This window comes from Primulina eburnea, chromosome 3, assembly GCF_022965805.1.
Source record: "Primulina eburnea isolate SZY01 chromosome 3, ASM2296580v1, whole genome shotgun sequence".
NCBI classification, from domain to species: Eukaryota; Viridiplantae; Streptophyta; class Magnoliopsida; order Lamiales; family Gesneriaceae; genus Primulina; species Primulina eburnea.
The window spans coordinates 28,106,170-28,133,195 of record NC_133103.1 but is presented as its reverse complement, the minus strand read 5'-3'; the positions used below and the strand labels follow the sequence as shown (position 1 = coordinate 28,133,195).

Sequence of the window (27,026 nt, the reverse complement as noted above, 5' to 3'; positions counted from 1 at the left end):
TGTTCTGATTAATAATCAAATCAAAACACATAATCTGATTAATGTCAATCGACATATGGTATCACAATCCAATCTAAATCAATACCGAATCTGATCAATACCAACCAACTGATGTTTCGACGGCATAACAATACTGTCTGGATAACCCCGACAGTCCAAACATCACAAATAATAGTTACAATTCATAACCCATATCCAGTACAATCCATAATCCCATCATAATTCAACTCTGTCCGGTATAAATCAATATACCCCAAAAATTCATAACAATTCCATAATCAGTCCGTTTCTTAATCTGACTTCGATTCTACGATGTCTAACATGTCAAGAACATCATATATGAATTCCATTCAATTCTGACAATAGCATAATTTCAACGCATGTCAAAACGTAGCAAAACTTACGTCCAGTTGTAGCCTACGTCGCTAGGAACTCGGTACCGAAGTCGGATTCCAAATCAGACGGACGGATCGATCGCAAATCCAATTCTAAAATCAAGAAGCAATATTTCCTCTGAATTTTCGATTTTTATCTCTTCATTTACGTTACTGTATATATATATATATATATATATACACACGACCTGCAACCCGCCAAGTGGTGATCTTTCACGCTGCATGTCTCGCGCATATGCGCGACACTACCGGCGCATATGCGCGAGACCTACTGGTCTTCGCGGTGAAATTCTCGGCAGCTCGCGCATATGCGCGACTCGTTTCCGCGCATATGCGCGAAGCCTTCTGGAGTTTCCACGCATGTGCGCGCATCCTCATCGCGCATGTGCGCCGACTCCACTGAATTTCTCGTGCATGTGCGCCGAGGCTACTGTTCTCGCACATTTAATTTTCACCCGTTATCTCAAACCGTGTCCCGATTAATCCTTTCATAATCGCATCAATTATAGGTCAATAATTACGGATTACTAGGATTAAATTTCCGGGCATTACACCAAGTGTGTTTCTTCTTTTCATTCTCATAAAATAAAGTTTTATTAAAACTTTCAACATAATCCCAAAAATTGAATTTGAAACTCATTTTATGAGGTTCAGAATAAAATTCTTTTTCAACTAATGGAGATATACCCCATTCCTCAATAGATATAATCTTTTTGATAATGAATTTTGAGAAGTTATAACTTCCTTTCTGCTGGGTATTACTAAAAAAGTGAGTTATATCAACACTTTTTGTAGATATGAGAAGATTTTCATAAAATCCTCTTTGCTTATAAGCACCATATACATATGATGTATTGGTTAAATATCTGTCCATGATAGTCCATGGAGTTTTCTCCCATTGAAGATCTTTTTCTTCTATAAGAAGAATTAATTCACGATGTTTAGTCTCTGTATAAAGAGTTGAATCATTATCATCTTCTTTGATGATATTAGCATATGATGCTGAAGACTGAGAATCTGTATTATTCTTCTGCTTTTGTTTCAAGAATTCTTGAAACTCATTATATAATTCAGTATTCTGCTCAGTATTACTGGCTGATGAACTTGATAAGTTCTGGGCTATTAGCCTCTGTTTGCCATGTTGTGCTATAATATTAGGGGGTTTTCTCTTGCTACCTCGCCCTCTATAAGAGGACTCTCCTCTGCCTCGAGAGTACATATCTGTAAATGAAAACATTAAGATAAATATTCTCGAGTTAAGAAATCTGGTAAGTGATTATCTTCACCTTTTTTATAAATGATTTCAAAATCAAAAGGAGCTAAATGAGCCTGCCATCTTGCAAACATTTGTTTAGAAACATCATGTTTGAAATCTTTATTAAACATAAATTTTGCAGATTTGCAATCAGTTTTTATAATAAACTTTTGATTATATAAATCATCTTGAAATTTTAAAATGCATATAACAATAGCTAAGATTTCTTTTGCTACTGTGGAGTAATTTTTCTGGGCATTATTCCATTTCCCAGAATAAAATCTTATAAGATATTCTTGTTTAGTTTGGGGATCTTTTTGTTTCAAAATTCCATTAAAACCTATATCTGAAGCATCTGTTTCTACAATTTTATCCCATAAAGGATTTGCCAGCTTAAGACAAGGAAGATTCTTAACTTTATCTTTAATAATCTGAACAGCTTTAGTATGCTTATCTGTCCAAGGTAAAGGATTTTTCTTAAGTCTATCATATAAGATAGCAGAATCTTTAGTAAGATTTTGAATATAAGGAGAAATATAATTTAAACTTCCTAAAAATCTTTACAACTGAGTTTTATCAGTTATTATATCAGGGAATTTTGATCCAAACTCAATACTTCTTTGAATATGAATTATTTTTCCTTTTTCAATCATATGACCAAGAAAACGAATATTAGTTTGAAACAAAATCATTTTAGATTTTGAAATAACTAATCCATTTTGAATAACAATATTTTTAAACATTTCTAAATGTTTAAAATGTGTTTCAATATCATTAGAAAATACTAAGATATAATCTATATAAAAATTATAAAATTGCTATAATTATAAAAAATATCATTCATTATTTGTTGAAATTCTGAAGGGGCATTTTTAAGGCCAAATGGCATTACTGTCCATTCATAATGTCCTATAGGAACATTAAAAGCAGTTTTATATCTATGAGATTCTTCTACCTGAATCTGCCAAAATCCTGATTTTAAATCAAATTTTGAGAATATAATTGCATGAACTAATCTGTCTAATAAATCTTTTTTATTAGGTATAGGATGCCTAATCCATTTTAAAACCTTATTAAGAGGTTTATAATTTATAACCAATCTAGGAACTCCTCTTTCCTGCTCAGAATGTTTATTAACATAAAAAGCAGTACAAGACCAAGGAGATTGAGAAGGTTTTACTAAACCTTTATCTAACAAAGAATGAATTTCATTCTTACATAATTCTAAATATTCAGAATTCATTTGACAAGGACGAGCCTTGGTAGGAATATTTCTTTCATCAAAATTCTCTTCATATGGAAGAGATATAATATGTTTTTTTCTATTCCAAAAAGCATTTGTAAGATCATTACATATTTCTAATGAAAATTTATTATAAATAATTTTTATTTTTTCCTGTAATTTTGGATTCTATAATTTTTCATCAATTGTAAGAAATTTTATTTCTTCTTTTATAGAATTTATTTGAAAGGTTTTTCTTTCAATCTGTTCTTGTAATTCATTTAAAATTCTATGAACAGGTTTAGTTATAAACTTAATGGAAATAGGATTATCTTTATAAGTTCCTATTATACCTGTTTCATCAACATGAGTTAAAGGATAAATTTGATAAATAAAAGGAAGACCAAGTATAAGTTGGCTAGAAATATCTTTTGCTAATAAAAAACTGGTTTGAATACAGTTTTTATCTTTGCAAATATAAGCTTTAGGTAGTTTGTAATTTATTTCTAAAGGTTCTCCTCCTGCATGAGAAAGAGAATGAGTAGTTTTATGAAAATATTTTGTAGGAATTAATCCTTCCTGTATAACATTTAAATCTGCACCACTATCTATCATAGCAATGAAATTCTTTTTATAAGAATTATCTATTAATAAAGTAATATTAGTATACCATTTTTGAGATATTATCATACTCAAAACAGATAAATGTTTCTGATTATTATCAGGAAATGAAATATCTTGAATATTTTCAAAACTTTCAGAAATTGAATTATTATTATTTTCAATAACTGAAATACGATAATTTAAACTATTATTATTATTATGTAAAATTTTTACTTGTTCTTTAAGATTATCAATCTCTTTAACTAAATCATGTATAGTAACTGGATTTTGTTGACTATATTTTTTCTGTAAAAGATTTTTTACTTCTTTCATAGAATAAGCTTGTTCTTGTTTAACAAGAATGTTACTGGTTGAAGCAGTATTTTCTATTTGATCAATAATAGTAGATTTTAAAATTGGGTCCTTAATCATTTTAAGGAATTCTAAAATATTATTGTTAGTTAAAACATTAATATTTAAATCTTGAAATTGAGACATAAGTTTATAAAACTCATCATTTTTATTATTATCTTCTATAGGATTAATACAAGAATTTCCTAGTATACAATTATTGCATTCTTCTAAATCTGAAATATCAGATTCATTATCAATAATTTCTTCTGAATTATAGGATTCTGAAGAATTCTCAGTTTCACTGTCAGAATTATTATTAGAATCCATTATTATTTTAAATAATGTCTCTTTTAGATTATCATCTATATCTAAATTATTAATTTTGTTTTTAGCCCAACATTGATTAGCATAATGTCCTGGCTTTTTACATTTTCTACAAATTATTAGTTTATTTTTAGCTTTATTAGCTTTTCTTTCAGCTTTCCTTGATTCACGGATTTCTTTTCTTTTACTTTTTCTATCTCTTTGTCTATCAGACAAATGTCTTTTCTTATAAATTTTTTCATCCTTATCTTTAATTTTCTTCTTACCTTTATTAGGTAAGTCCATACCAAATTGATCACAAAATTTACCTAGTTGTTTTTTCTCTAGTAAATTATGTCTCTTAATTTGATTATTTAATTTTAATTCATTACAGAGAGCTAAACCCTCTTGAATACAAGTATTAATTAAATTACCATAAGTGTAATTATCATAAGAGATATTTATATCATCTTTTCTTAATACTTTTCTAACCCTTTCAGCAAATAAGAAAGGTAAGCCATTTATGAATTTAGCTTTCCAAAGACTATTATTACAGTCTGGAATCTCATAAATTCGAGATAAGAAAGTATCTTTATACCATCTAAAATCAGTAAGTGTTTTACATTTCAGATTACTTAATAAAGTTCTAATTTGTTCACTATTATCAGTGAATTTTCCAGTAAAATGTTCAATCATAGTCAATATTAATGTATAAACTACATTTTCTGATTGAATATTATTTTCCAATTTTATAGAATTAAAGATTTCATCTTTTTGAGAATAATGTAAATAATTATCCCACCAACCTTTAAGTTGGCCAGTGAATCCTGCTGTTATCATTTTAGCAATATTTTTATCAGTATTACCTGATGATTTACACACAGTACTATACATAAGCATTCTGTGAGCAGTATTATAAATTTGCCTATCACTAAAACCATCAATATTCCATTCATAAATATTTTTCCCATAATAGCTATTAGCAAAAATATATTCATTTTCTTCAATAAGAACATCCATGGGAGTAGGTTTATTATAATAATATTTAGATGTAGTAGGTCTATCAGCCCATTTAATTTTATTAATTTCTTCATCAGAATTATTTATTTTTTCCAATTCCTCAAACTCTTCATTAAGAGTATTTAAATTAAGATTTCTAAATTTTTCTTCTAATAATTTTTCTATATCAGAAACAGAAGATTTAAATTTAAAATCCTTAATATCAGGAGGGGATTGTATAGAAGAAGTAGCAATAGAAATAATATTATTTTCTGGTTCTTTTATATGAACATCTGGTTTTATTTTATTGATAGATAAAATAATTTTATCAATACGATCTTTAAGAGAATTAATCTCTTCTCCTATAATCGTAAGATATAAATTTGTATAATTTTGTTTTTCAATTATCTGATTTATATGTTTAACAGTAATTTGTAACATATCATTTTCAAATAATTTTGAAAAAACAGTAAAATTTAAAATTTTATTATTCTTTTCTATTATAAAAGATTGTTGAGGAGGATAAACAGATTTTTGAATCTGTCCTGAAGAAAGTTTATAATTTCTTTCAAGAATAGAAATATAATCTATAATAAGTATTTTAAAAAACCAAGGAACAAAATGTATTAATTTATTCTGGTTTTCACAATATTTATAGAATGTTGAAACAATATATTCAAACTCTTCTTCAGAAAAACTTTTAAAGCACCAATCTCTGAAAGATTCTCATTTGAGTAAATAAAATTCTGCATTGATCTTTGCTCTAGCAGAAGATCCTTTAGTAAAATCAATTTTAGGTTTATTATCCATTAAATACTAAAATTCATTTCTGAAACTGTATCAGTTTCTCTAACTTTTTGAAAGTTACTTTTATGAACAATATTATTTTGATTTATAATTAAATCATCTACTGTATTAGTAGATTCTAAATCTTCTCTAACTTGAGAAGTAGATGCTCTAGAAGTTTGTGGTATATTTACCATATAATCTAGAGGAGAAATAAAAGAATGACTAGATCTTGATCTAGCATAAACAGAAGAGGGTAATAATCTTCTTTGTTCATTATTAAATTGTATTTGAACAGATCCTTCATTAGTTTGTATAACTTGTTGTAAATCTTTATTTATTATAGGATTTCTAGGAACAGCTTGTTCAATTATCCAGTTTTCTGGAAATTCTATTTCTTCCCATTTTATAGATCTATGGGTTGTGATATTAGATCTATTAAAATTAGTTTCTATTAGAATAGTTTCATTTAATTTTTTATCTATTCTTTTACACATAGGATTCAGTGTAAATAATGTTTTATAATAAATACGATAACAGATACATATAACTTCTGTTCCAGGAGTATAATTATAACCATGAGTTTTAACATTTAAAGTTAAAGAATCTAATATATTAATATCAGACAAAGATAAAGATAAATTTGGATAAACATCAAAATATACTGGACCATGAGCCAGACTAGATTGAATTATTCCCATAAGGGATTGTTTCCAATTCAAATTTCTACCATATCTTAAAGCTGCTATGAAGCTTTCTGGTAAACCTTCTAAAGTTAAAGATCTAAAAGCAATTTGAATTAATCCTATATGAATAAATTTATAATTTTTCATATAAGGCATAATATCTTTATTGTTTAACAATTTAATAACCATTTCTTCATTATGAAGAGGTACTGATGATTCTGTAGTTTTAACTACTTGTTTAAAACCAATTCTTTCAAAGGTTCCTAACTTATAGATCATTTTAGAATCTATTTTCAGGTAATCATATTCTTCATTTAAACTGTTATGAACATTTTCTTTTAAACTGAAAATATTCATTTGAATAAAAAGTGCTAAATTATTAACCAGACTATTTTCATGGTTCTGATACTATCTGAGGCTTGGAATCAAAGAGGAATCTGATACGTGGCATTGTTTTACCAAATTTTTCCTTAGTGGCTTCGCACACATGGAGGTTATTAGTTTCCAGCCTATATACCATCTTCAACTCAAACTGAGCTAAGAAAAGGAGAAATAATATTAATATAATATAATAATATAATATAATATAATATTAAAAAAAAAAAAAAAGAGAAAAGGATAAATTTGAACGTAAAGAATGAATTCACAATTCATCTTTCGCACAGAAGAAAGCCGAGAGGAGAGAGGGGAAAAAAATAAGGTTTTCGAATTTTCTTTTCGATCGTGCGACTTATCGGTTTATCCAATCGACGAACCGACTTCAGATCTGGGATCGTTGACACGAGGTCTCCGATTTGAGGTATAAATTTTATAGTTTTGGTGATGTTTGAAATTCGTCGATTTTTGAAATAAATCCGATAAATTGTTAAATCATACTGGAATTGAAGATTGTTGAATAGTGTATGATTTTAACGAAGAAGAGATGATTATAGTGATGTTATTTTGAATTATTCTCAATTTATTATAATTAGAGAATTTTAATCATTTGATTGAGATTGAAGAATTATTTGTCGGTTATATATGCGGTAGAATAATCGGCAAGAAACTTGTATTCGAAGTCGAAATTGAATTATATTATGATTTCGATTTGATATGAAATTTCAAAGTTTCGAAAGATATTTGAAACTTATATTGTTGATATTGAATGATGTTATTGATTGAAATGGATATGTTATTGATGTAGATAGATTATTATATTGGTATCTTCAAGCTACGTCAACTGGAACGAAGAATTGAGGTATGTTGCGACCGGGTAACATAAGACAGGTATATGTATTATATGATATATGATTGGATTGGAATACGTGTCTATATGCCTATTTGTTGATTTGATGTGGCATACATGACCTTATGATTTGAATATCGATGTATAAAATAATTGTTTTGTTAACACACATCATTTTATGCATACATCGATACATGACATGCACGTTGAGCTATGATCCTTGGATACCTTGATATGATTGGATTGGATTCCGGGGTTTGTGAACACAATCGCTATGCCGGTATTATATGACCCGTAAAGCATAGACAATTGTGGCCCCATATGATTGGATATGAGATGTGGGATTTGATGGCGCTTTGCCGACGCTATCATACGTGTATTCCCATATCGGCCGGTGTGCCAGCTCGAGCATTGATTTGATTTGATAGCGATTCGATTGATTCTGACATGTGCTCAGTGGATGGGCATTTGACCTGATACCTCCAAGACATACATGCATTGCATACCATATATCATTGTTTAGATATCTGTGGTATATATGATTGGTTGTTCCATACGGAGCTTTGCTCACCCCCAAGGGGGCTGTTGTTGTCTTTGTGTGTGGACAATGGCAGGTACTCCAAGATATCATGTAACGCCCCAGATTTGACGACTGTCCTCACTGTACCAAGACGAGTCTTTCCAACGTGCTTATGTCCTCACTCACACGCACCCTAGGAAACTTCCCAGGAGGTCACCCATCCCAAAATTGCCCCAAGTCAAGCACGCTTAACTTTGGAGTTCTTATGTGATGAGCTACTATGATTTTTGGGAGCATTATTTTATGATTTTCAGCGTATTTTGATCATGACGATATGTCGGTTCAGGTTGGTTCGGAGTCATGATTAAATACGAAGTCATTAGGCGTGATAGTCGCTTATTTTGAACTAAATTGCATAGTTGGTCAAGTTTAAGCAATTGCATATTTTTCATGGCATAGTTAGGTTGCAGCGAGCCTGGGGACGATCCAATCCAATCCAGTTGGTAAAATTACAGGATTTTTCATTATGCCAGTTAAATTATATTACGTGCATGAAAACAGAAAATGATTATTTTTGAGATTTATGCGATATGGCTTGTGGTTCATTCACTATGTGGGAGTGTTATTTTATACGGTCGCCAGTGACCGATCAGTTCAGTATGGTACCACCCGGTCGCCAGTGACCGGCCAGCTCAGTTCAGTTTCAGCCTCCCCGGTAGCCAGTTACCGATCAGTTTCAGCTTAGTGCAGTGGCCACAGGCGTAAAACATAATCTCAACAGAAAATTTTACCAGTTATTTCAGTACAGGCTCCAAGGAGCAAACATTTTTACTGTGATTATCAGTTCAATTATGCACGTATTATAATTGCTCAGTACAGATTATTTTCAGCATGCCTCAGGGCATGATATTTTATCTCACGCATATTTTACTTTAGATTTTACTCGTTACCTGCGATATATGCATGCTGAGTCTTTAGGCTCACTAGACTTGATTGTTGTAGGTACTGATGAGGCCAGGGCCGAGGGCGGGGACCAGTGAGCCAGCTTAGGTCGGCAGTAGTGGCACCAGAGGACCTCAGTGCAGCAGTTGTTATTTTATTCCGCATACATTTTATCCGTCGTTGGATATTTTTTTAAATTTTAATTGTTGGCAAACTTTATTTTCTTCCGCTGCTTTATTTTTAAACATTGAACTTGATTCATCAGTCGATTTTATGAATGAGACCATTTAAGTTCTTTTAAAAAGAAAAATTTTAATTTTCCGCAAATATTTAAAGCAAGAAGTTTTAGAGGGCCTTTACATATCAGGAGACCGGAGAGGGTACTTCTGGTGGGAGCCACAGCTTGGGCTGAGATTTATGCTTATGTCTTGTTCCCAGTATATATGTATATGTATCTATATACCGGGGCATGTCCCGAGGATATGAGATGTTTGTATGTGATTGGTTGTGATTACGTGTGGGTATGATTATGGCGTGAGATGAGATACTATTTTTAGTATTAAAATAAACTGACTTGGGCTCATTGTAAAGAAAAATTAAACTCGTTTTCCGCTGTGATTAATTGACTCTAATCAGATTGCATTGTAATAACGATTAGGAGCTAAGGGCCCCACACTAGATGGTATCAGAGCCTAGCTGGGAATGCTCTGTTGAGTCTTGTGTACACTTGAATAGGCACAAATGAATTGTGCGTATGTGTTTGATTTATCTGTATTACTTGCTCTTATGTGATTTGATTTGAGTAAGTATTTGATGAGATTGATGATATGAGGTGATGAGATTATGAAATTGATATTGAATTGTGATATTCATCTTTTGATTTGTAGATGGATCACACAAATGAAACTGCGAGTAGCAGTACTGAGAGGATTGTTGGGCAATTTGAAGGGTTGTCCATGGATGTTGTGATGGCTCGATTCCAGGATCTGAAACCACCGAGGTTCTTTGGCACTGAGAGTGCTGAAAGAGCTGAGGCCTGGCTGAAGGATATCGAGCACTTGTTTAATATTGTTGAGTATTCCAAGGCTCGGAGACTGAAACTTGCTCTCTATCAGTTGAAAGACCGAGCTAAATCTTGGTGGGAAGCTGCTGAGATTGGATTGAAAGAGGCCGGGACTGAAGTCACATGGGATGTCTTCAAGGCCCAGTTTTTGGAGCAGTATTCCCCTCTTTCGTATTATACTGCTCAAGAGAATGAATTCAATAATCTGCAGCAGGGAACGATGACTGTTGCAGAGTATGCTTCGAAATTTTATACTTTACTGAAGTATGCACCTCACGTAGCTGGAAATGCGAGGGCAAAATATAACAGGTTTGTAAATGGTTTACATCCTACTTTTTATACCTATGTTGTTTCTGGATTGCCTACCAGCTACGCAGAGGCAGTTGAACGAGCTAAGGTAGCCGAGGCTGGACTTAGGGGAGAGGTCCACAGTATACTCCTCCACCTCCGGTGTCAGCTCAGCAGCCTACTTTGCGACCGAGGGGTAAGAAGTTCAAGAAGACTGGCTTTGCTTCTTCGTCTTCTTCGAGTTCTAGTGGATCACAGAGAGGGAGTCCTGTGATTGCTCCTTAGTGTAGCCATTGTGGGGGTAAACATACTATCGAGCAGTGTCGAGGTATGTTTGGTACTTGTTATTAATGTGGGCAGGAATGCCATTTCTCTCGAGTATGTCCGAACAGGGGTACGACTTCTGCTCAACCCCAGCCAGGATTTAGAGGTGGCCCTAGTATGATGAGAACTTCTGTTCCTGTTCCATCCTTTCAGCAGTCGAATGTCCCACGATATCGAGGACCGGGTGGTCAGAGTGCCCAAGTTCCTCCTCAAGTGAGAGTGTACGCCATGACTGAGGATCAGGCGAGAGAAGCTCCTGGTGGTGTGATTGCAGGTATTTGCACGCTTTGCGATTATCCTGCACGTGTTTTATTTGATACAGGAGCATCTCATTCATTCATATCTCATGCATTTGTTGCATCTCACGATATTGAGTGTACCCCGTTATATGATACTTTGTCGATAGCCACGCCAGCAGGGAAGATTATTTTGTCTGAAACAGTTGTGCATAATTGTGTACTGATCTATGAGGATAATGTGATATTTCTGAATTTGATTGTCCTCCCTATGCACGACTTTGATTGTATTGTTGGCATGGATATCTTGATGACAAATCGAGCTACTGTTGATTGTTGTCATGGAGTGGTTCGATTTCGACCGATTGATGGACCCAAGTGGAATTTTTATGGCAAGGGTTCCCTAGCCAAAATTCCATTGGTATCTTCCTTGGGAATGTCTCGATTGTTGACTAGCGGAGATGAGGGCTATCTTATCTACGCTATTGACATTTCGAAGAAGGAGTCTTCTTTATCTGAAATTCCAGTTGCGAAAGAATTCCCGGATGTATTTCCCGATGAGATTCCTGATTTTCCTCCTCATCGAGAAGTTGAGTTTAGTATTGATCTTGTGCCGGGGACTGCGCCTATTTCTAAAGCTCCTTATCGCATGGCACCCCTGGAATTGAAATAATTGAAAGAACAATTACAGGATCTTCTCGATAAGGGATATATTCGACCGAGTGTATCACCTTGGGGAGCTCCAGTTTTATTTGTTAGAAAGAAAGATGGTACGATGCGAATGTGTATCGACTATAGACAGCTGAATCGGGCTACTGTGAAAAATAAGTACCCACTTCCTCGTATTGATGATTTATTTGATCAGCTTCAGGGTACTTCTGTTTACTCTAAGATTGATCTTCGTTCTGGGTATCATCAAGTATGAGTTCGAGACGAAGATGTGCCCAAAACTGCTTTTCGTACGAGGTATGGCCCCTATGAATTCTTGGTTATGCCTTTTGGTCTTATGAATGCTCCTGCTATCTTTATGGATTTAATGAATCGGGTATTCCGAGATTATTTAGACCGATTCGTTATTGTTTTTATTGGTGATATTCTTGTGTACTCGAAATCGAAAAAGGAGCATGCTGAACATCTGAGACTGGTACTTCAAACTCTTCGTACTAGTCATTTATATGCTAAATTGTCCTAATGCGAATTCTGGATGGACAAAGTGGTATTTCTGGGCCACGTCATTTCGAGACATGGCATATCTGTTGATCATGCGAAGGTCGAAGCTGTATTGAATTGGCCGAGACCTACGAATATTCCTGAGATCCGTAGCTTCATGGGTTTAGCTGGATATTATCGTCGTTTTATTGAAGGATTTTCGAAGATAGCTAAACCTATTACTCAACTGACACAGAAGAATCAGCGATTCATTTGGTCAGATGAATGTGAAGCTAGTTTCCTTGAATTGAAGACGAGATTGACCGCAACACCTGTGCTTACTATTCCTTCAGGTACCGGAGGATTTGTGGTTTGTACAGATGCGTCTGGTAAAGGTTTGGGCTGTGTTCTGATGCAACATGGCAAGGTGGTTGCTTATGCGTCTCGTCAATTGAAATCTCATGAAACACGTTATCCTGTTCATGATCTCGAATTGGCTGCCATTATGTTTGCTTTGAAGATTTGGCGCCATTACTTGTACGGAGAAAAGTTTGTTATCTATTCGGACCATAAGATTCTGAAATATTTCTTTTCTCAATCTGATCTGAATATGAGGCAACGCAGGTGGATGAATCTCCTGAAGGATTTTGATTGTGAGATTCAATATCACCCTGGATCGGTGAATGTTACTGCGGATGCCCTGAGCCGTAAAGTTTATGATTCTGTTTTAGCTTCTGTCAGTGTCGCCAAGGTACATGAGGATATATGTACTTCTGGTTGGACTTTTCACTCGAATTGGAATTCTGTCACTGTCTCAGCATTGCAAATTGAGCCGAATTTGATATCGAAAATACGAAAGGCCCAACGAAGCGATGCCCAGATCCAAAAGTCGAAAGAACTTGTATCTGCAAGACATCAGTCTGGATTTCAGATTTCTTCTGATGGTTCTTTACGACTTAATGTTCGGCTGGTAGTTCCTGACGACTCTGATTTGAGATCTGCCCTTCTTCGAGAAGCACATTGTAGCAAATACAGTATTCACCCTGGAGGTCGGAAAATGTATTGACTTTGAGACCTCAATTCTGGTGGTGACGTATGAAGAAGGACATTGATGAGTTTATTTCGAAATGTCTTGTCTGCCAGCAAGTGAAAGCCGAGAGAATGAAACCTGGAGGATTGCTCCATAGTCTTGAAATCCCAGAATGGAATTGGGAACATATTGCTATGGATTTTGTGACTCATTTACCTCGTTCGCCAAGAGTTGTGATGCTATTTGGGTGATTATTGATCGGCTTTCGAAATCTGCACATTTTATTCCGTATGAGCGGACTTATCCTTATAAGAAAATGACTCGTTTATACATTGAGAATGTTGTGAGACTGCACGGTGTGCCAGTCTCGATTGTATCTGATCGTGATCCCAGATTTGCTTCTAAATTCTGGGGTAGTTTTCAAGAAGTGATGGGTACGCGTTTGGCTATGAGTACTGCTTATCATCCTCAAACTGATGGCCAGACTGAGCGTACGATTCAAACTTTATAGGGTATGTTGCGTGCGATTGTGATGGACTTCAGAATGGGATGGCAAGATGCCTTACCATTGGTTGAATTTTCGTATAATAATAGCTTTCAAACGAGTATCGGTATGGCACCGTTTGAAGCTCTATATGGGAGACGATGTAGATCACCGCTATTCTGGGATGAGATTGGTGAAAAACAATTGACTGGACCTGAGATACATGAAATGAATGATAAGGTTCAGTTGATTCGACAGCGGATGAAAGCTGCTCAGGATCGTCAAACGAGTTATGCGAATAAACGAAGACGACCCTTGGAATTCCAGAAAGGTGACAGAGTGTTTTTGAAAACATCTCCCTTTAGAGGCACTGTTAGATTTGGTATGCGAGGGAAGTTATCTCCTCGTTATGTTGGTCCATACGAGATTCTCGATCGAGTTGGTGATCTTGCATATCGATTGGCATTGCCACCAGCTCTATCCGCTATTCACGATGTATTTCATGTTTCTATGCTGAGAAAATATGAACCAGATCCATCACATGTGCTTGCACCTGATGAGGTTGAACTGGATCCTTTTCTTTCCTATGTTGAACAACCTGTTCGCATTATGGATCGAAAGGAAAAGATATTGAGAAACAAATCGATTCTGTTGGTTCGAGTACAATGGACACGACATGGGGTAGAAGAGTCAACGTGGGAATTGGAAAGCAAGATGCGGGAATCATATCCGCACTTTTTTGATGATATTCCACCTGTTCCATTGTATTCAATGTATAATGATCCATTTACTGATTTTAGTTTTGATATGTACTATAACTGGTGACATATATATGTTTGCTAATGTTATGTTTATAGAGATGTTTGAGATTTCGAGGACGAAATCTTTTAAGAGGGGGAGAAATGTGAGACCCCGAGACTAAAATAGCTTTAATGGCATTTTGATAAATAAGTTGAAAAATATTCAATTTATTTTGATGGCATTTTCGTAAATAAGTTGAAAAATAATGAATTAATTTTAAGGGCAAAATGGTAAATAGTGATATATCTTTTTCATATGAAGCCCAAATGATTTGAGATTTGGATATGACGTAGAAAACTCAAAGATATAGAAGTTTTATGTTTTGAGTTTTGAAAAATTGGATCGTTTGAATGGTCCGAAAGGATATACCGAAGTTGAAATGTTAAATAGTATATATTATATTATATTATATTACTATTATATTATTATTAATATAATATAATAATAAATATAATATTAAAAAAAATAAAAAAAATAAAAAGAGAAAAGGATAAATTTGAACGTAAAGAATGAATTCACAATTCATCTTTCGCATAGAAGAAAGCCGAGAGGAGAGAGAGGGGAAAAATAAGGTTTTCGAATTTTCTTTTCGATCGTGCGACTTATCGGTTTATCCAATCGACGAACCGACTTCAGATCTGGGATCGTTGACACGAGGTCTTCGATTTGAGGTATAAATTTTATAGTTTTGGTGATGTTTTAAATTCGTCGATTTTTGGAATAAATCCGATAAATTGTTAAATCATACTAGAATTGAAGATTGTTGAATAGTGTATGATTTTAACGAAGAAGAGATGATTATAGTGATGTTATTTTGAATTATTCTCAATTTATTATAATTAGAGAATTTTAATCATTTGATTGAGATTGAAGAATTATTTGTCGGTTATATATGCGGTAGAATAATCGGCAAGAAACTTGTATTCGAAGTCGAAATGGAATTATATAATGATTTCGATTTGATATGAAATTTCAAAGTTTCAAAAGATATTTGAAACTTATATTGTTGATATTGAATGATGTTATTGATTGAAATGGATATGTTATTGATGTAGATAGATTATTATATTGGTATCTTCAAGCTACATCAACTGGAACGAAGAATTGAGGTATGTTGCGACCGGGTAACATACGACAGGTATCTGTATTATATGATATATGATTGGATTGATTGGATTGGAATACGTGTCTATATGCCTATTTGTTGATTTGATGTGGCATACATGACCTTATGATTTGAATATCGATGTATAAAATAAATGTTTTGTTAACACACATCATTTTATGCATACATCGATACATGACATGCACGTTGAGCTATGATCCTTGGATACCTTGATATGATTGGATTGGATTCCGGGGTTTGTGAACACAATCGCTATGCCGGTATTATATGACCCGTAAAGCATAGACAATTGTGGCCCCATATGATTGGATATGAGATGTGGGATTTGATGGCGCTTTGCCGACGCTATCATACGTGTATTCCTATATCGGCCGGTGTGCCAGCTCGAGCATTGATTTGATTTGATAGCGATTCGATTGATTCTGACATGTGCTCAGTGGATGGGCATTTGACCTGATACCTCCACAACATACATGCATTGCATACCATATATCATTGTTTAGATATCTGTGGTATATATGATTGGTTGTTCCATACGGAGCTTTGCTCACCCCCAAGGGGGGCTGTTGTTGTCTTTGTGTGTGGACAATGGCAGGTACTCCAGGATATCAGGAGACCGGAGAGGGTACTTCTGGTGGGAGCCACAGCTTGGGCTGAGGTTTATGTTTATGTCTTGTTCCCAGTATATATGTATATGTATCTATACACCGGGGCATGTCCCGAGGGTATGAGATGTTTGTATGTGATTGGTTGTGATTACGTGTGGGCATGATTATGATGTGAGATGAGATACTATTTTTAGTATTAAAATAAAATGACTTGGGCTCATTGTAAAGAAAAATTAAACTCGTTTTCCGCTGTGATTAATTAACCCTAATCAGATTGCATTGTAATAACGATTAGGAGCTAAGGGCCCCACAGAAGCTGATTTTCCTGACCTTCCTCACATTGACACTATCACCTCTGTGCTCACTGGCGGATTTATCTCTACATTTCCATACCTACCTCAACGACTTTCTGCAGCAAACCTTACTTCGTTTTACTCTGTGCTACACAAAATAGCAATTCGAAACTGGACCCCATCTACAAACTCCACTGTGGTCACACGGCCACAAGCCATTGTCTTGTTCTCTATAGGCATCGGGCGTCCTTTTAATTTTGGACAGTTGGTCTTCACCACTGTCATGCAGTTTGCTGAAGGCCAGATGAAGTCAGTAAAATTGCCCTTTCCCTCTCTTATATTTGGGCTGCTTGAATCTCAAGGGTTTGTGCCGGATGAAGATGATCAACTAACGACGATCGGAGAACCTTTAAAAATTAATCCTGCTTTTCTCCGAGGTAATCGGAAAGTTGACCTTCCCTGGTCGGCCAACGTGGAATCTTCTGGTGTTGCCCCTGGTGTTGGCAACACTCCTACCTCGTCCACTCAAACTCAAATGATTATATTACTTTGATAGTCCCCGAGGTTCATGCACAAATTGCGTTTGGGCTTCAACAGATTCAACAAGCACGGGATACCATTGTCTCCGCAACCAACCTGATCAGCCAATTCGATTGCACAATTACTTATTATGAAAAATTGATTGTGAACTATAGACTGCTCTTGAGGTCGGTGTGCATTCTGAAAAGAGGGAGATGCTGAGGCTGGTCCCTCGAATGCTAATCAAGAAGATGAACAAGTTGATTAGGCTCATGTGTTGCTCCTTCCCTATGTTGTTTTGTTTTTGATTTATGCCTAGGTTGTTTTTGTTTCTAATAAACTTGTTTGATGCTTACTTCTCTTTGTTATTGTCTCTTCATAATTCAGGGGGAGAAGCAAGTTACAACTCAGGGGGAGTTGGAATATTTTTGGCATGTTGTTAGTTTTGTCCAGAATTGCAAAAAGGGGGAGAATGAAAGGAATATTTTATTCCAAATTCATTTTAGATATTATTTTGATTTTGCACTTCTAAACAAATTTAATAGATTTGATTTTCTCGATATTTATTATATCCTATCATTAGGAATGATTCAATATAGTTGGAAAATTATCTATAAGATATAAGGTATGATATCTAAATTGAAGTTTGATCCCTATTAAACTCTAGTTTCCTTGTTTATAGTTGTGAATGATCCATGAAGATCTAGGTCAAAGGAGAGACTATATATACAAGGGTCCATTCTCAATAAAGAAGTTGATTGACAGCCGCTAAAGTTTTCACGTGTGAAGATTTGCATACAAAGCACGGGAGTTCGTCAGTCGAGTGACGGTGTTGATGTTTGGTGTTTCATATACTCAAGAACAACACTGATGCAGAGTGTTGATCGAAGAGTGAATTCATTTGATTTTAAGCAATATGGTTTTATTTACTGCATCTAGTTTTTAGGTGGTTTATTTTGATGCATGTTTAATTCCTTGGAGTGTCAAGGGAATTGATTTTGTTTTTCTTTTCACTAGGATTGTTTTGGTGTAAACGATTGATATAAGTGTTCTAATGAATTTTGGCCATAAGGCGTTGCACAAGTGTTTATACTTGTGCATAAGTGAAATTCAAGCATTCATTTGTTGATGTTACGTCCATATTAAATAACAAATTTCCGCTGCTGTGTTGTGTGCCGTGTTGACAACACTGAGCACAACACTCAATTCTGACATACAAGTTTTTTTAATAATTATTTCCTGACAATTAATGCGCAATAATTCTTTCAGGGACCTTGCTCAAGTTTGACTCTGTGTAGACGGTAGATTACTGTCACGCTTCTATATGAATATGGGCTGCAAGTAACTATCTAATATCCATCTCAACTCCTACATAAATATCACTTATTGGTACTCAAATTCTGTACATCTAGATTTCTTAGTTTCCATTCTCATTCTTTCTGTTGTTGAGTATTACTTGTTGTCTATGTTTATGTAAATCTTAGCATTGAACTCTGTGATAAATCTCGATCGAAAGATTTGATACTGGGAATTATTCCTATCAATATTTGTATGTATTGACATTGACCTCGATTATAATGCTTAGACAGTACCGTTCATGATTAGACATCTGCTCATGTCCCGTCTTCTCTCAACTGCCATGTCATATCTTCTGACAACTGCCCATGCCATGTCCTTAATCAATAGGCATGGGGACCCATATTGGTGGGTCCGTCTCCTTGCGATCGACCCAAGTGAGAAGGCCCCCCGATCTGGAAAGATATCTGCTGGTGATAAAGTGAGATGACCTTGGTCGAGCAATATTAGCTCTGACTAACTTCTATCCGAGATACTTAGTTTTTTATGAGCAACTTAAAATCTGATCCTGATTTGGTCTTTTCTTCTCGCTTGAATCCAAAGATGACCCGTGCCTTTCCAGGGCATCAGGGAATTAATCACATCAATATTTGTATGTATTGTTTTTTTTATTTTAAGCTAAACTTTGGGTATGAAATAATCCTGATTTCATCTGTCTCCTACTTCTACATATTTCTTTGGGAAATGTATTTTTGTTTGATTGACGTGTATATTCTTGTTTGTCCTTTGTCCATAAACTATATAAAATTAATATACACATATTGTTAGTATTTATACTACAATTACGGTGCTAAAATGCGATTTATCTATAATTATGTTAGAAAAAGTAGCTTGCAATCCCCTCATCCAATCAAATTGAATCCTTCACAAAGAAGAATATTGCCTATATATGGCGACAAATATTCTAGTTGGTTCATGAAAACGTCACACAATATTGGAAGTCGGTCAAACCCGTGGTTTTAACATTAACTTGTTCGTGTCCCAAGAACTGTGGGATATCATTTATCAATATATACTCTAGAAGAGGATGTGTCATTATTATTAGCAGCCAAAAGAAAATGCCATAAGGATAACACGACCAAATATGCAAGAGCCTTGTCTTTTTTGTAAAATGGGTATGTTGTTCCACTTGACCTCGTATCACAATTGTCAAAACTTCGAAAAGTTGAAAACACAATTGAAGGATACGGAAAAGTTGCATCAAAGTATTGCGGAGCCTAATATTTTTTCTATTAAAAAAACAAATAAAGGGATTGAATTTAATTTCTATAGATCTAGTAGTTTAATTATATATCTCAAGATCTTAAAATTTAAGATTAATTTACGGTTCTGGTTTCTTAATTTTAGGAACCAGAACCAGATGGTAAGTCCACTGTCCCTATTCCGGATTCAGAACTAAAAAAATTAATTTTTTTTAGAGACAATTTAGGTGTTCTTTGGAATCTTGGTAAGCTCTAGTAGAGTCATAGTCACTCTCGTCTGTGTGCCTAAGAATCAACAAACTTCTTCACTCCCCTCAGAGAAAAACTACTGCACTAATATAACATTTCCGTCCTAATTATGTTTTCTTTCTCGATCTGCGGATGTTGCATATAGGAGTTTTCTGGTACCATATATACTAGTTACTCTGCACACGCGTTGCGTGTGTGTACAATCTTTTTTATCATTATTGATGGACTAAAATGAAAATTGAAAAATTATGGAGGGATTAAATTGATATTTGAATGATTGAAATAAAAAAAAAACAAAAAAACAAAAATGTAATATTACTATAACTGTAAGGGTAAAACTGGAAAAAAAGATGGTGTCCTCCTTGGTAGTTTTTATGAAGTGCTCAACCTTAATAAATAGTATAGATATTCATGAAAGACGTAGCGTAAATGGGTTGACCTCATATTCACGTACAACCTTAGTTTTCTCTAAGATGGACTGCAGTGCGCCAAAGAAATGCTGCCTTTGTAAATCAAAAATTTCTTGTATCATAGTGGCTAACATGGATCAAAAGTAGAAACTCCCTCATTGGGGATGGTCCATGAGGAAAACGCATCCTAGCAGCCAAAGTTCTTCTAGTTCTACCCCATAGCCTAGGTTATAGATACGCTCTGTACATGAATTTCTTCCTAGAATAACATTGTCTTCTATGAAACAACCAAGAATGAATGCTTGGTCTGAAATCGACATATATGAATTGTTCTTATCTTTTTAAAGATGTTCAAGACAAATCGTGTTGATCTGGAAGACCATAGCACTCAGATCTCCCAGGTTATCTCTTATTATCGATTTAAGTATGCTTCCGTTTATTAATCTAAGTTTCTAAATGATTTAACATGAGATCATATTATATATATATAATATGAACTTATACAAACTGACTTTTGAGTCATTATATATATTTTATTTAATGCTAAATATAAACTTATAATGCCCGAGATTTTTATTTGTTAATCTGCGAAATGATTTATTATGATTTGATATGATTATTAAGGGACAACCGAGACACGATTTGAAGTAACGTGAGACATAGAATGTGCGAGGACAGTACACCTCGCGCATATGCGCGAGATGCGCGAGCTGTGCGATAAGTAATGAACAATTCCAGAGAACCTCGCGTATATGCGTGGAGATGAGGCACGCATATGCGCGAGCTGCCGAGAAGTGAAACGAGAAGACCAGTAGCTCTCGCGCATATGCGCCGGTTGATGTTGTTCATATGCGCGAGACGTGTTAGACAAACATGAAGCCACTTGCCCCGTACATGCATGATATATATATATATATATATATATATATATATATATATATATATATATATATATATGTATCAAGTTTAATTCCTCAGAAACCATCAGAAAAGAATCGAGAAAAGTTTCTGTGAATGTGTTGAAAATCCTTACGTCTTTTGTGAAAGATCTGTTTGTCAGAATTTCAATCCGACTTCAGTACTGTATTCCTATCGACGCAGGCTACAACTGGACGTAAGTTTTATTAAGTTTTGATATGTCTTGAAATTATGATATTGTCAGAATCGGATGTGATTCATATATGATGTTCTTGACATGTTAGACATCGTAAAATCGAAGCCAGATTGAGAAACAGATTGATTATGGAATTGTTATGATTTTTCAGATTATATTGATTGATATTAGACAGATTTGGATTGTTGATTGATTACCGATTGTATTGGATATTGGTTATGGATTGTAATTAATATCTGTTGAGATTGTATTGACAGGATATCGGGATTGTGCGGTTATGCCGCCGGTTTTGAATTAAATCCAGATTGGTATTGATTTGAGTAGTATATTGATATAGTGTTATTGATATTGTCATTGCCAGATTGAGTGTTGACAGACTTTGAATTCCGGACAGGAACGACGTCAAAACTACAATAAAAGAAAGGTATAAGTCAATGTGGTATCGGGAGAACGACTTGAGTATGATATACTTGAGTTTCCCTAAATCACATACTTATTGTTATTGTGTGTATTGATTTGAATTGATATGCTTGTTCTATTGATTTATAGAAAAAATGTATTAGACGAGTTGTAATGCACATGGGCTGTTCTCGATTGGGCTTGAGTCCCCTCACGGTTATCCCATTACCCATCACTCATAGAACTTCTCCAGCCCAGGCACTGGAGCTTTTGCCTTCCCAAGATTAGAACCCAAGACCTCCTGGACTTATATAGATCTTGGCATCAATCCTGGTACCAGTTGATCTAGTAGATTGATTATGGAATTGTTATGATTTTTCAGATTATATTGATTGATATTAGACAGATTTGGATTGTTGATTGATTACCGATTGTATTGGATATTGGTTATGGATTGTAATTAATATCTGTTGAGATTGTATTGACCAGGATATCGGGATTGTGCGGTTATGCCGCCGGTTTTGAATTAAATCCAGATTGGTATTAATTTGAGTAGTATATTGATATGGTGTTATTGATATTGTCATTGCCAGATCAATGTTGTCATTTCCAGATCTAGTAGATCAACTGGTACCAGGATTGATGCCAAGATCTATATAAGTCCAGGAGGTCTTGGGTTCTAATCTTGGGAAGACAAAAGCTCCAGTGCCTGGGCTGGAGAAGTTCTATGAGTAATGGGTAATAGGATAACCGTGAGGGGACTCAAGCCCAATCGAGAACAGCCCATGCAAAAGGCGACTGTAACGAACCGTACTCTTACTACTTAAAATTTGCGGAAAAATTAAAAATTTTCTTTTAAGCTAAAAAGGAATGCGGAATTGAAATCAAATACGGTCGTCACTACATCCTTCATCAATAAAAATATTTGAAATCGACATCACCAATAAAATTTGCTAAAAAGAAACACTTGTTCCAAAAGTCTTGAAATGAAACATAACATCAGAGTATTTTGAACTTGCATATAAATTGTAAAATAACATGGGCGGTCCTCGGGTTTAGCCTGCCGCTCAGTCCAAGCCTGCCCCTTGGTCGCCACCTCCTGTATCTTTATCAACATACTCACCTGCATCGATCAAGTCTAGTGAGTCTAAAGACTCAACACGTATAAACTGGAATAACGAGTACTATATAATAAAACCACATGCAACTTTAAAATAGGACATACATAACTTGAAACTTGACTTGCATAAATAACTTGAACATACGTACTTGCAAAACTAGACGTTCCATCAACATAAAATTTCATAAACATGCTGCATACTTAAACATACGTAACTTCATCATTTTTGCATAGAGGATGTTTCAAAGCAAGTGACCCATACATAATAAACGCCTGATCAGACAAACCGCAGTACTGGGCTGACAGGGACGTATCCACTGCCACATACATGAGATCCCCGTTCATAATTTAACGGGCTGGTTGGTCCCCGTTCATAATTTAACGCTTTCCAACCACGATCTAACCCGTTCATAATTTAACGGGGTGGAGAGGTCCTCGGCCATGTTCACCGACTTCCAAACCCATTCAATTTGGTCACAAGACATTTAGCATACCTCAAAAACTTAAAATATTTTCTTGCACGTCAACATACTTACTTGGCGTTGAGGGATTCGTTGGACTTCGATTGGGGCCGTCGCTGCTGCACATACTAACTTGAATTTGCATACTTAATTTGCATACCTTAAACGTAGAAATCATACTTCCTCTCAAGTTCAATCATTACTTAGGACATTCTAAAATTTCCCATAACACGACCCTGGATAATCCTTGCACTAAACCATGACCTCAAACCCCGAAAACAACTTTCAATCTTTCCCCAACAGTGAGTACACGGACCCCTACCCCGGGTCCGTGTACGAATCCGTCTAGGTGCGGTGAAGTGATACTCGGAAGGAAGAAGGGACACGGACCCCGTGCTTACCTCTGTGTAGGGGTCCGTGTAGACTCGGGTGAAAGACTCCAGGAAAAAGGGTGGACACGGACCTCGTGCCAGGGTCCGTGTGAGGGTCCGTGCAGACTCTGGAAAACAACTCTCCGGAAGAACAAAGGCACGGACCCCGTGTCAGGGTCCGTCCCAGGGTCCGTGCAGACTCTGGAGTTCGAAGCTTACGAAAAATCTTGACTCCATCTTTCATTCCCCCCCCCCCCCAATCAAACTCAATGGCTATGAATCGACACCGCAGGACGCTTCCTAGGACACTAAGGCATTGTATCACACCCAAGTGAACCAATGACAACGTCACAACTCAGAATTCGGCACAAGATTTCTTCCTATGACTCTTGATTCAACGTAATGCCTATTGACACGAAAGAACCATTAGTGACCGTCCCAAACGACATAAAAAAAGGTACCTATACGCAGCATCAATCACCCGTCGAACCTCCAACGAAGCCTGCAACATAAAACTCAAGAACACATATTTTCATAAAAGTCGCAGTTTGAGCAGTCCCACGAAAAATGCCATAACTCACTCAATTTTCGTCCAAAAATTTCGAATCATATATCAAATCGAAGGTATCTAAATGTTCTACAATTTTCTAGTTGAAAGTTTTCTCAAAATATGTACCGAAAATTCGCAGTTTAAACGGGAAGAGTAAAAACGAGTTTTCAGATCTAAAATTCATTCAAAACCGATCCGAATCAATTTCTGCTCAAACGACGGATGTCACACACATATTTTTACGCATAAAACAACGCAACACATAATATGACATGATCGATACAGAAAGAACAGATTATACGTGCCTTTTTGATAATTAAGAATACCGTAACGACGACACCGACGCGGGAAAAGATGCGAGGTTGAACCGGGACACCTGTGGGACGGTTTTCTTGCAATAAAATTCACCGAAATCTTGCTGGAAATGTCTAGGGGAGGGGCGGCTGCTATAAGAGTAAAGAGCCCTAGTTTTCTTCCTTTGAAAATACTCAAAATCTGAATGTGTGTGAGTGTATGTGTATCGGTGTGTGTGTGTGTGTGTTTGGTGTGTGTAAAGCGTGAGTTTTAGTAGGAATTAGGGAAATAAATTGCTTAAATGATAATTAGTCCCTAATTAAAATAATAACTCACCCTTTAACTTAATAACAAACTTTAATTAAAATAACTACACATTGATTTTAGTAAAACTCTCTAATAAGAAAAAATAACATACAAAAACGCTAATTTTAAAAGTTTCAAACTCTTAAATCACTAAATACATAATACTATTTTAAAATATTACAACTTAATAGCTTATTAAAAATGCCCCATCCACAACTTAAAATAAAATACCATATTTTAAATCGTCACAATCGTCATCGGTCTCTTCCTCGATCCCGCCTCGAATAATCGTCTGAAACATGAAGCTCAAAAACATTTTGACGTGCATCACAAAAACATAAATAATTTAAAATAATGAATTTTCATAATTTATGCATGGCTAAAACTCATTTAAATTTAATTAAATGATTTAATAATTAAATAAATGCATGTGTTTTACGTGTACTAAATTTGGGCACTACACGAGTCATCTTGGGACATAAGTGCCGATAATGATGGAATCATCACTGGCACATTGCACATTGTCACGATATAGTGAATTGGCGAAAGTGCCAGAGTCTGTGACGGATAGGTTAAGACACCGGATGTTTGGTTATATCGAAGTGGATAGAATTGGAGTTTCTTCTATTACTGATGTTCGATATGGAATGCCAACGTCTGGAAACCGGGATCCCTATACTAGGATTGAGTTTAGTCTGAGACATGGAGTCACGAGTCTGATTAACGATTTTATATTGGTTATGTTTCAGATTTTGATACATTTTACTGATATTCTTACATGCTTTTACATTGTTATATAATTGCATGTTTCGTTGATTGATATTGGGATATATTTCTCATCGGAGTTATCCGGATGTTGTTGTGTTTTTATGTGTGCATGACAACATGTGGGACATGATCAGGGTCGAGGGGATGACGAGAGATCATGATTAGAGTGGAGACCACGGACTTTGACGTTGTTGTTGATAGAATTCAGCACTTGACAATAGTTGTTGAACCTTAGTTTGAGTTGATGTTTATTGTACACGATTTGTAATTTTATACTGATATGTATATTAGAATGAATTCCATTACGTTCCGCATTTGATACTATATTTTACAAAAAAATTAGACACTGTTTATTATAATTGATTAAATTATCCCAATGATGATTAGCGTCCGAGTCCCCACAAAACTCGTTTTTATTTAATGTTAAATTGGAAAAAAAACTCTAATAATGTAAATCCATTAATGCATAAAACTATCTTATTTAAATTGAGTAGGTCTCTTATTTTTGACGATGATTGTTTGCAGGCATTTAACTTGATCAAGACAGCGCTGATTTCTGCACCCATCATGATAGTGCCTGACTGGAAGGAGCCCTTTGCGCTCATGTGTGATGCTTGCGACTATGCTGTGGGAGCAGTTTTGGGACAAAGGCGAGATATGATGTTCATGGCTCTACCGATATTCACAATAAAAAATAATACTCTTAGCATAAAAAATAATATTTTTTCATGGATGACCCAAATAAGAGATTCGTCTCACAAAATACGATCCGTGAGATCGTCTCACACAAGTTTTTGTTATTTAAATGACCATATGATTTGAGACGTCTGCTATTCGTTTTCTAAAAACGTGCTAGAATTTTTTTTTTTTTAAAACCTCACATAGCATCGGCCGAATTGCATACACAAGTATAAAATATTTTTGACATCATTTTAAAATAAATCAACCGACTAACATTTGAAAAGTATAGCCCATACTATAACCTCTCAAAAACCACTCATAAATAAATTGTCGTAAAAAAATATCTTTAACATCATTTAAAATCATAAATCATGACTAGTGCGGAAAACTAGCGTCGGTCCTCGGGTTATGTGCACCTCCAGTCCAGTCAGATCAACCATCAAGACCTCCATTATCATATTCATAATCAATATCACCTGCATCAATCACACCTAGTTAGTCTAAAAACTCAACACGTCATATCCTTGATAACGA

At 35.1% G+C, this 27,026-nt stretch overlaps 1 long non-coding RNA gene across 1 annotated transcript; it reads left to right on the top strand.

The window, feature by feature from the left end:
- Positions 1-15,222: 15,222 nt before the first annotated feature.
- Positions 15,223-16,503, top strand: LOC140828450 (uncharacterized). Its single transcript, XR_012117209.1, has 3 exons — positions 15,223-15,336; positions 15,721-15,774; positions 16,387-16,503. It is a non-coding gene; the product is annotated as an uncharacterized lncRNA (long non-coding RNA).
- The last annotated feature ends 10,523 nt before the right edge of the window (positions 16,504-27,026 follow it).